At 47.9% G+C, this 10982-nt stretch overlaps 1 pseudogene; it reads left to right on the top strand.

The window, feature by feature from the left end:
• Window positions 1-259: 259 nt before the first annotated feature.
• On the top strand, window positions 260-601 carry LOC112675544 (cytochrome c oxidase subunit 7C, mitochondrial-like; annotated as a pseudogene).
• Window positions 602-10982: the final 10381 nt, after the last annotated feature.

Genomic DNA, 10982 nt, shown 5'->3' with positions numbered 1-10982 from the left:
TTGCCCTTTAAAAAAATGCACAGGGCAGCCCCAGTGGCACAGGGGTTTAGCGCCGCCTGCAGCCCGGGGTTTTATCCTGGGGACCCTGGTGAGTCCCATGTCGGGCTCCCTGCATGGAGCCTGCTTCTCCCTCTGCCTGTGCCTCTGCCTCTCTCTCTCTCTCTCTCTCTCTCTGTCTCTATGAATAAATAAATAAATAAAATCTTTGAAAAAAAATAAAAATATAAATAAATAAATAAATAAATGCACAAAACGGAGTTATGTTGGGACAGAGCATCCAGAGGCTCACAACCTCTGTGGTCCGTAGGAGCCACTATGAGGAGAGGCCCGGGAAGAATTTGCCATTTTCAGTGGAAAACAAGTGGAGGCTACTACTTATGATGACTTTGTATTTTGGATCTGGATTTTTTTTTTATAGTAAGACACCAACTGCTTAAGAAATAAAGATGTTTTAATTGATCCACTAAACAGATGTGAAAAGGAACATTTTAAGAGGTGCACTCTCTGAAAAATGGATCAAACTCTTGAATTCAACATACTCAATATGTTTGTAAATAAACTTATGGCATGAATCTTTAATGCCTCTTCGCTGAAAAAAAAATCTGCACAAGAGCATATACTACTCATTATATAAAATTTAGAAAATGAAAATAAGCAAAAAGAAAACAACCACCTGAAACCCCACCTGCTGGGTGGCCACTGTCAACATTCTTTTTTTCACTGTCAACATTTTGATATGTATCCTCTTAGATCATGTTCAAGCACATGTGTGGAGTTTATCTACAAAAAAAAAAAAAAAGGAATCCTGCTATGCAATCCTCTTTTGTAACCTGCCATTTAAAATCTAACAACATAAAAAAATAAAAAAATAAATAAAAATAAAATAAAATCTAACAACATATTGTGACGCTTTGTCCTTGGTGCTATCCGTGAGTCCACAGCAACATTTGGAGTGGCTGAATCCTCTTCCGAGGCAAGGCTCTGTACAATCATTTATTAGCCAAGCCCATCACTGGATTGTTGGGTTTCTCCAGTGTTCTGGTGCCGTTATGAACAGCAGTGCCATAGCGTCCTTGTGCATTCCCCTTCCAACACTACTCGGTTATCTCCCGTGAATGCAATCCTGGAAATGCAATTGCCAGGATAAAGCGCTGTACTTGCTTAAGGCTTTTGTTGCATATTGCCAACTTAACCCCCCTCAAAGGTTACCAACTGATGCTTCTACCACAGTATATGGGAGGGCCCGTTTCCCCATAGCCGTGGCAACAGTTGACGTCCTATCTGCCCACGCAGCGGTGGTTGAAGAATCACAAGTGTGTGGGAGAAAGTGCTCAGGGATGGGGGACCCGGCTCCACCCTAGCAAGTCATGGCTCTCTCCTGGATCTAAGCTTCCTTTGTAAAGTATCCCATGGGCCTAATAACCAGCAAGGCCTCCGGCAGCGTGGGCCTGGGACGGTGGGCCTCCTCAGATGGGGTCTGGACCCGCTCCCAGGGGTTTTGCTCCTAACGGTGAGCAGGTCTCAGGCCATTGCTCCTACCACCCGGCCAGGTGGCACCCGTCTCCCTCCTCTGGCCCAAGGCCCCTTGCCCCGGGGGTAAGCCAGGCCTGGCCCCTCTGCAGCAGGCTGGAAGGGGAAAAGGATAAGCACAAGAGTCATAGCTTCCCCCAGAGCTGTGCTTTCACAAACACGTTGTGGGTTGTGGCTCCCTCCTTGGGTCCCTGCTGGCATTCCACGCGGTTTATTGAAAGTTTGCAGCTACTTTATCCGTATATTGAGAAGAAAATCTGTGCCATCAGTCAGCAAGCCCCAGAGCTCATCCCAGACCTCGGGACCTAGAGAAAGCTGAACAAGGGGGAAGAGCGAATGGCCCCCACTGTTCTGATGATGTGTTGCTTCCCCTGTGCTGTGCGTTCCTAGCCAGCTCCGCAGCAGCAGCATCTCCCTGCAGCCTGGGAGGAGGTTGGCTTCCCTCCACCCCCCACCCCCCAATCTGCAAGTTGCGGGTCCATGAGGCCTCGAGTCTCCACGGGGAAGGCAGGTGATTTATGGGGAATGGATCTTCAATCAGCTTCATTCCGGCTTCCCGGGCTCTCCACCCCCTCCCGCTGGATCCTAACTCATCAATCCCGCCCCCCTCCCCGCACTCCCTGGTCCCATGACTCTCACATGATACACCCCTGGGCTCCTTTGCGCAGCGCTGCCTCCTCGGGTGATAGCGCCTGCCCCTGCACCTTGTGCCGGGAGACGTGAAGGGGCCCATGTGGGTCCTTCTCGCCACCCTGGGGACCCCGGACGGAGCAGCAGAAGGAGAAGTGACAACAGTGGGGAGGCTCACGGGGGTAAGGGAACTTCTCGGCTTTCGGTTCTCTGTCCATTATAGAGAAGTTTCAAAACTTCTCCCAACTGCATCTTCAGAAGACATGGAGCATCTGCAGCATCTCTGGGGTCTTCATCCTGCAGGATAATGCAGTGGAAGGTTCGAGAGGGAGCCTGCCTGTCTACACAGCACATGCACTTCACGTAGGGCGGGCTGACCAAGAGCTTGGCCGGAGCGCTGGGCTGGCAATTAGCACATTGGAAACGAGGCCTGCTCCATCCAGAGCTAGGAAGGACTCCAGGGTGATTCTTGTCAAACGGCCTCATTTCTTTTTCTCATTCCCCCACCCGCCTTCCTTCCTCTCCTCATAGCCATCCAGAGACCCGAGCAGGGCGGTGAAGGAATATTGGCCTTGGACGCAGAACCCAGGCGCTTGAGCTCCACCATGGGAGTGTGCAAACCGGGTCAGAGAAGGTGAGGAGGCCCCAAGAGGCTTCTGGAACCCAGGCATGAGGGACCCAGTCTCAGGCTGGGCTCCCCAGTCGTGACCGTCTTCACGGCCCAGATCTTAATGGCAAGGCTGCCATTTAGGAGGCCTTGATGAGGCTCTGCAGATTCACGGCAGCCCAGAGTCCTTCCCCTGGAGAAAGTGGCCAGGCCTAAGTGGGGACCCCGGTGATACGAGCCCCGACCTCTGACCCGAATCTCTTGCTCCTTTTTTCCTCACCTGTGCTTTCTGCCCCAGCCCCCTCATCAGTCAGGCCATTCTCCTTTCTCTCTCCAGTTTGTCACCCTCAGCCCTGCCCCTGGGCCTTGTCGCCAAGGCTGCCAGGTGCCTGGAAGGCCGCGTTAGGCGCTTAATCCCACCTGCTCCCTGAAGACTTCTCTGACCACTTCAGACTACACAGCACTTCACGGGCAGCACTGATGGACTCTGTAATTATATTACAGGCGTCTCTCAAGAGTCCACTCTGGGGGGGCCCTTGCCTCTCCTTCACTTGTAGGCAGAGTGCCTCGTCCTCTGAGCCTGGAGCTGAGCGGAGCTTCTCTGGAGCCCATGGCGTTTGTGTCCACCTTCCTCCAGGGCTGTCAGCATCTTTGGGCCAGGCCTCTGCCGTTTTTTTCTTTGTGCCTGGCACTTATTCATCATACAGATACAGGTCAGGGCTGGGGGAAGAGTAAAGAGGGGAGATGCTGCAAAGTTAAAAGAAGCTTCTGGGGGATCCCTGGGTGGGTCAGCGGTTTAGCACCTGCCTTCAGCCCAGGGCGTGATCCTGGAGTCCCGGGATCAAGTCCCACGTCAGGTTCCCTGCATGGAGCCTGCTTCTCCCTCTGCCTGTGTCTCTGCCTCTCTCTGTGTCTCTCATGAATAAATAAAATAAAATCTTTAAAAAAAAAAAAAAAAGAAGCTTCTGTCCTCTTACAAGAGTTAGTTCCAGTGTTGGTTACAACAGTCCTCAAAGTGTGGTGTGGAGATCACTGGGGGCCCTCAAGACTCTTTCAGGGGACTCTGCAGTCAAAACTGTTTTCAAAATATATATTAGGATATTATTTGCTTTTTCCCCTCCCATTCTTTCACAATGCAGGCTGGTGTTTTCCAGAAGCTACAGAGTGTATGATATCACAAAAGATTAAAGGCAGAAACAGATACAAGAATCCAGCTGTCCTCTACTAAGCCAGACACTAAAGGGAGGATTTGCAAAAATGCAATACAATGCCACTCTTCTCATTAATTTTTTTCTTTGAAAATATAGCTGTTTTTCATGTTTTTAAAAAAGATTTTATTTATTTATTTGATAGAAAGAGAGAGAGAGAGCACAGCAGGCAGAGAAGCAGGCAGAGGGAGAGGGAGAAGCAGACTCCCCACTGAGCAGAGAGCCCGCTGGGGGGCTTAATCTCAGGACCCTACGATCATGACCTGAGCTGAAGGCAGACACTTAACTGGCTGAACCACCCAGGCTCCTCATAGCTGATTTTCATAAAAACATGCTATTAATGCTAACATGTAATGGGCTCATTATGGTGACTTAAAAAGTAAGTTAATAAATATTTTAAACATTTCTTAGTTTTCATTTCTAATACAGTTAACATCAACAGCCATAACCCACATAAACAAGAGTTCTTTGGGATCCCCAATAATCTTTAAGACTGAAAAGAGGTCCTGAGACCCAAAAGTCTGATTCTTTCTTTGCACTAGAGCCTGAATATGATTTGCAAGTCTGGTAGTCAGCACCCCTTCCTCTCTACACATGCCCAATTTCCAGTTCTCTTTTATTCCTGGAGCCTGTGACTGAATTTTGGGGTTACTCTTAGCTCTGGGTAATCCACAAAGTGTGGCTCTCAGTGGCCCTCCATGGCCGCATGCTGATGAGGACAGACCAGCTGTGTGAGAAAGGGAGTTTAGGGAGGGACTCTGGGCACTCTCCCTCACAGTGGCCAACAGGTCTCTCCCCCCACTCCCCCATTCCTTGTAAAGGCTCACGAGTCTCTCTTATCACCTCAGAAATTACTTATCTCGTTCCACACAACTTGACCAATCCAACAACCGGCCCCTCTCAGCTCACAAACCCTTTTCCCGGAGCAAGACCTGAGAGGGCATTTCTCAAGGCCTATCCTTGAGGATTAGCCGAGCCCCAATTTTCACTCTCCCTTGGAGATGCCAGGGGGAGTGGGGAGAGTGAGGAAGAAGGGCACGTCCTTCCCAGAAGGCAGCTGCAGGGCACTGGCCCCGATAAACCTACACAGAATGAACTGCACACCTCAGAATCCCCAAAACCATCTAAGCAGAGGCCCAGACTGAAGGACGATACGCGTGAGCCACTGTTGCCATGAGAAGGTGGAAGAGCTTGCTGCTCCCTTCCACAAAGGAATGGAGATTTGTCTGGAGGATAAAGGGCAGGGGAAGAATTCAAGGGGAGAAATGCTACCCCCACCTCCATCAACAACAACAATAATAGTAACTAATGCTTATGGTTAGCCGGAGCACACTGATGAATTTCCCAACAACCCAGGGAAGCAGGTGCATCATCACTATCACCTCCACTTTACAGCTGAGGGAGTCGGATCTGAGAAGGTGAAGTAACGTGCACCTGCTAAGTGGTGGGGCTCCATTCTGGCTGCAGAACCCTTGCTCTGACCATGGCCTTTAGGGAGTAGGTGCTCTGGGAGAGGCCCCGAACAGGCAGTAGGTTCTCTTTGCTAATTATCGCCCTAAGGAAAGGAAAGAGAGCCACTCTGCTGCAAGCCACAGTCACTGGTTGGGAAATGTCAGCCTCACACTTCACGGGGCTGCAGCGACGTTCATTTCTCAAGCAGTGCATCCAGGGGACACATCAGGAAGTGTGGGCAGGCTGGGCAAACATTCTTGAATTCTTTCTTGGCAGGATGGTGGGGGGTGGATATCTGGTTACACCTGCCTTAAACATTTTTCAGGCTAGACTGTTGGGCACACTGCCTGGGGCACACTGACTGTTGGGCACACTTGACTGGGGGTGCCTCTGTCACTGGGTATTTGTGTGTGAGAGCTGATTCCAAATGCTTTCTGAGGAGATACTGGGCAGGGCAGTGAGTCCCCCTGGGCCCATCCCCAGAGGAGGTGGGATGGCTGTGTAGAGGGGTGAGTCTGCAGCTTCTATAAGGGAACAGCCAAGCCTGCTCCCAGCTGGCCACCATGACCCCAAGAAGACATGGACGGTTCTCCTAGGCACCTGCCAATGGCACAACCCGCCTCTCAGCTCCCTGTACTGGTCACAGGCTTGGCCACGGCCAAGAATCGTTTGCATGTCTTTGCTTTAAGGACACATGGCCTCTTTACTCTTCTAGGGGCTGAAAACCCACCTCTGGGCCAGGCTCCGTTGGCAGAGAGCAGGACCTGCCTGCAGCAGTGGGGCTCGTGCAGAACTGCTTTGTGAACTGGGCCTTGCTGTGATGCCATTTTTAAAGACTAGTCATCGGGGGTGCCTGATTGGCTCAGTTAGTGGGGCAGCCGACTTTTGATTTCGACTTAGGTCATGATCTCCGGGTGGTGAGATCGAGCCCTGCGTCTGGCTCTGCCCTCAGCGGGGAGTCTGCTTCTCTCCCTCTTTTTCCCTCCACCTCCCCCTGCTCGCTCTAAATACATACATACATACATACATACGTACATACGTAAAATCTTAAAAAAAAAAAAAAAAGGCTAGTCACTGGCTGGTGGCAAAGCTGTCATAAGGAGGTTGTTCATCATGTCTCACAGCAGCAGGACCAAGGGTGGCCCCCACCTGTCTTATCCTTATAGACAAGTTTAGGTAAAGGTACCCAAACGCAGATTCCTAACAAATAGCTTTCTCCCCCAACCACACACACACACACACACACACACACACGTGCACACACCACATACACAGCCATACATATGCATGCAGGCTCCTGGCTCCCATAGAGACATGCTACAGCCACCAATGCTTCTGGGGTTCTTAGTATCAGTTTCTGGGCTTCTCCAAAGCCAGGTTAGGCTTTCACCTGGGGACACTCATGACACCATGAATTATATAACTGACCTGGCTTTTCTTTATATAGGCTTTTAGAAAGCTTAGAGATAAATTTGTGGTTCCCCAGAGAAGTCAATACAGCATTGAGGTAGTCTTCTAAATCTCTTTCCATTTCTTTCCCTTTTTTTTAGAACTTGAGAAACTTTTAAAATTCTGCAAGGCTCATAAAATAACATCATACCTGATACCTGCCATACAAAATTGACAACTGTTAATATTTTGTTATATTTGCTTCAAGTCAACAAAACATTACAAATAAAGTTGAAATGCCCATTTTCCCCTCCTAGGGTTGTTTCCTATCCCCAACCAGTGCAATAGCCATATCCTAAATTTAGTTCAGACTTTTCTTTTTAAAATTGTAATAAATATGTATACGTGCTCATCAAAATTTATGGGAAGACTTATTTTTTTGTATGAATTTTATAAATGGCTCACACAATATGCATCATTCTACAATGGCTTTTTCCTTTTTTAATAAAAAGATTTTATTTATTTATTTGAGAGAGATAGAAAGAACGAGCAGTGGGAGGGGCAGAGGGAGAGGGAGAAGTAGGCTCCCTGGAGAGCAGGGAACCCAACATGGGACTTGATCCCAGGACCCTGAGATAATGACCTGAGCCACAGTCAGATATTTAACCAACTGAACCCCCCAGGTGCCCCTACAATGTACTTTTTTTCATTTAACAGTATGTTTTGATGATTCCTTCCCACTCTTTCTGTGTATTCTGAATTGCATTTTCTGGTTCCTTACCAACCATCATATATCCTTTCAGAAACAAGGCAGTATTCAAACAAGGACAGGATTAATAAAATAATGATCTTCTGTTATCATAGTTATTATCTTAAGTAAGAACTGGTCACCTACTGTCTATCTTCATGGACACTTACAACAAAGGACGACAAGTCACTGCTGCCCAAGGAGATGCTTGAGCTCAATGCCAGGAAGCCTTCCCTACACTCAAATAGGCATTCTTGGGTGAGGGTTTTCTCTGAGATAGTTTTGCTTCTGCTCTACCTGGAGACAAAGACATGGGTGAAATGAAGTGGCCCATTAGATTTTCAATCAACTAACAGATCTTGGGAACAAGCTAGTGAGCCAACTACGAGGCTAAGTGCTAGGAAAGATAAAAGAGGTTTAGAAAGCACCTGTGCCTTCCTGGGCTCTGTAATCTTGGTGAGAAGATAAGTCAGGCCACATACAAGATGGGAATAATAAGGTTGTGCGGGAATTGAATGTACTAATACATGTAAATCTATTTTTATTTGTTAAATAAAAATAAGTGTTTAAGTGGCACAGACCCTGAGCCATAATGGTCCAGAGATGGCTTTGAGCTGGGGGTTACATGACATGGCTTCACAAGGCAGGTAGCTGAGAGAGAGTGTGATCAAAGGCCTGAGCAATTAAGATCTCTTAACCAGGAGACCTTCTTCACCAAAACAAGGTATTTGTGGGCACAATGAGGAGAGAGGTCAGGGGGACCATGGAGACACAGGAAGAGAATGGTGAAATCTATAATGGATGGGGAAAGGGGAAGGGTTTGATGTCAGGACCAAAAGTTTGAGATTTATCCAGTAAGAAATAGGGAGCCCATACAGCAGGGACATGCTGTAAGGACATATATCAATCAGCATACACCTTCATCCCCCACCCCCCAACTTCTCAGTGGGGTAAAACAACAGTTTATTTCATGTTCATGATATATGTCCTCTGCCAGTCAGCTGAGCCTTTGGCCCAGAATGAGCAAACAGGGCTTCACACCCAGACTGAGCAAACAGTCTCTTGTCTAGAAAACATCAGGGTTGTGGCAAAGGGAAAAAAATTAAAAAGCACTCGCACTGACTCTTAAAACTTCCATCGGGAAGTGAACATGTTTCATTGGCTCATGGAGCCAACCCTGCTGTCAGTGGAGCAAGGATAGAGGTGTTCCCAGGAAGGGGCGGCAAATATTTGCGAACAATAATATAGCCCACCCACCACCACCATCTGCAGGAGTTTTAGGGCTCTTCCCAATACTATCAGACGGGTTTGTGCTCTGATATTTCCTCCCTCCCAGTAACAGTGGTATCATGCATTATTGTGAATTTTTCTTTAGACCGGGATGCTTTAGAATCTGCCTTGAAATCGATGTGGACCTTACCCCCACCTCAGGATGCTCCATTAGCTGATTAAAAGGAAACGCTTCCTCTAAGAGCCGCTTTGCCCCCAAGCCTAAGAAATGAATATAATATTTCTGCTTTTGAGTTACTCAGGCATCTTGGTTGAGGTGAGCCTGTGTGTTCTCCAGTTTGCCTGGTCTTATAATTTTGTAGCCTGCTGCGATTTCTGGCCTATTGATTAATGGGTCTCTCTCTCTCCACCACAAGCGACCTTAATCTTTTCTTAATTGCTTTAATGGCTGTTCGGCTTCCCTCTCATGCCTTCCCCCACAATGTTGTTGTTGCAAAGCTTTTGTGTCTTAACTTCATTCCCCAACCGAGGACTTTGCAGGCGCATGAAAGGTGAATTCTCTCTTTGTTTACCCTCTTTTCCATGTTTTTCTCTTTTGCTTTATTTCTTCTTCAGCTGTTTTCACATTACTTAGCCAGCATGAGGCATTGTCTGAGGTACCTGGGCACAAATAGAAAAATAAACAAAAATATGAGGAGGGAGGCTAATGCCAGGGCTCCCCTCCCCCACAGTGACCCCTGCACCCACTCCATCCACATCTAGTCTGGGCTCTGGGTCTCCCTCTTTATCCCCTGCCCCACAAGGCCAGTAGCAGGCAGGCAGATCCTCTCCCATGGCCAGGGACTCTAAGGCTCCCTGAAAGCCAAACTAGGATGGAGGAACAGGGCCAGATTTCATGGGATCTAATTTGGGGCTGTCTTCCTCCTTAGGAACAGAATTCCAGGAGTTTCTTCAAATGTCTTTCCTTCCTTCACGTTTATTAAATGCCTACTGTGTACCTGGCACAGTGCTAGCTATCATGGGAAAGTACAAATAAAGTGTAGACCTTGAGCTCCAGTCACTCACATATCAAACTAACCAAGGTAAAAGGGTAATAACTAACATAGCCACACCTCAGAAACCCATGAGGATGCTGGATGACAAATACTGGGGGAGTTCTGATGTGAGAGGCCACGGCAGGCTGGGGATTTGGGCTTTAAAATGGGTCTTGGGATGCCTGGGTGGCTCAGCAGTTGAGCATCTGCCTTCAGCTTAGAGTGTGATCCCGAGTCCAGGGATCGAGTCCCACGTCCAGCTCCCTGTAAGGAGCCTGCTTCTCCCTCTGCCTGTGTCTCTGCCTCTCTCTCTCTGTGTCTCTCATGAATAAATAAATAAATCTTTAAATAAATAAAAAAAAACAAATAAATAATAAAATGGGTCTTAAGTGATGGATGGTTCAGACAAAGCAGACAGAAGAGAAGGCATTTCCAGAGATGAGAGGAACGTAGAAGTTGGGGAAAGGGAATCATTGGAGTGATTACTGGCTCCCTTACTCCCCAAGCTGCCCTGGCCTAGGAGGTTGGGTGTGGTGGGGGGAATGCCTCACTGTTGCACTAATGCTTGAGGTCTTTTGAACCTGTTGGAGACCCCTTTCCCATTTGGTTCCCCACTGTTGTGAGAGAGGAAGAGTGATAGAAATGGCTAATGGGTGCCATTTTGAGGGAGACAGAAGTAGAAAAATAATATTCTCATTCCACGAGGAATCAGAAAACAAAATTTCTGGACCCTTCTTAGGTGGCCCTATGAAGTCTCAAAGGATTCACATGGAGCCCATGCCCATGTGACCTCAGGCCACCATCTTCATACCAGACCTGTTGGGATGTTAAGGCTACATTTCAGCATCTCATCACGTTCCATCCCAAACTGCTTCCTGATAGACTCTCCAGGTATCAGTGAACCTCTGGGGAGATATCAGAGTCCTTTCCTATGCAGGACCCGGAAGCCTGATATAGGGCAGCCAAGTCAAACTGCATGACACCATTGGTGCCAAGGGACTCACCTCTACTCTTATTTATAAACTCTGAGGAGAGGCAGAAAGAGAAAAGCCATTTCTTGAGCATTTATGTCATTTATGTCAGTAAATTAAGGAAGACATAGAGTGTGTGGTTAAGAGTTTATCTCTGGGATCAGAAGGACCAAATTAAAATCC

The sequence above is a fragment of the Canis lupus genome, chromosome 10, assembly GCF_003254725.2.
Source record: "Canis lupus dingo isolate Sandy chromosome 10, ASM325472v2, whole genome shotgun sequence".
Classification (NCBI taxonomy): domain Eukaryota; kingdom Metazoa; phylum Chordata; class Mammalia; order Carnivora; family Canidae; genus Canis; species Canis lupus.
The sequence above is the reverse complement of the archived record's forward strand: the minus strand, read 5'-3'. Positions and strand labels throughout refer to the sequence as shown.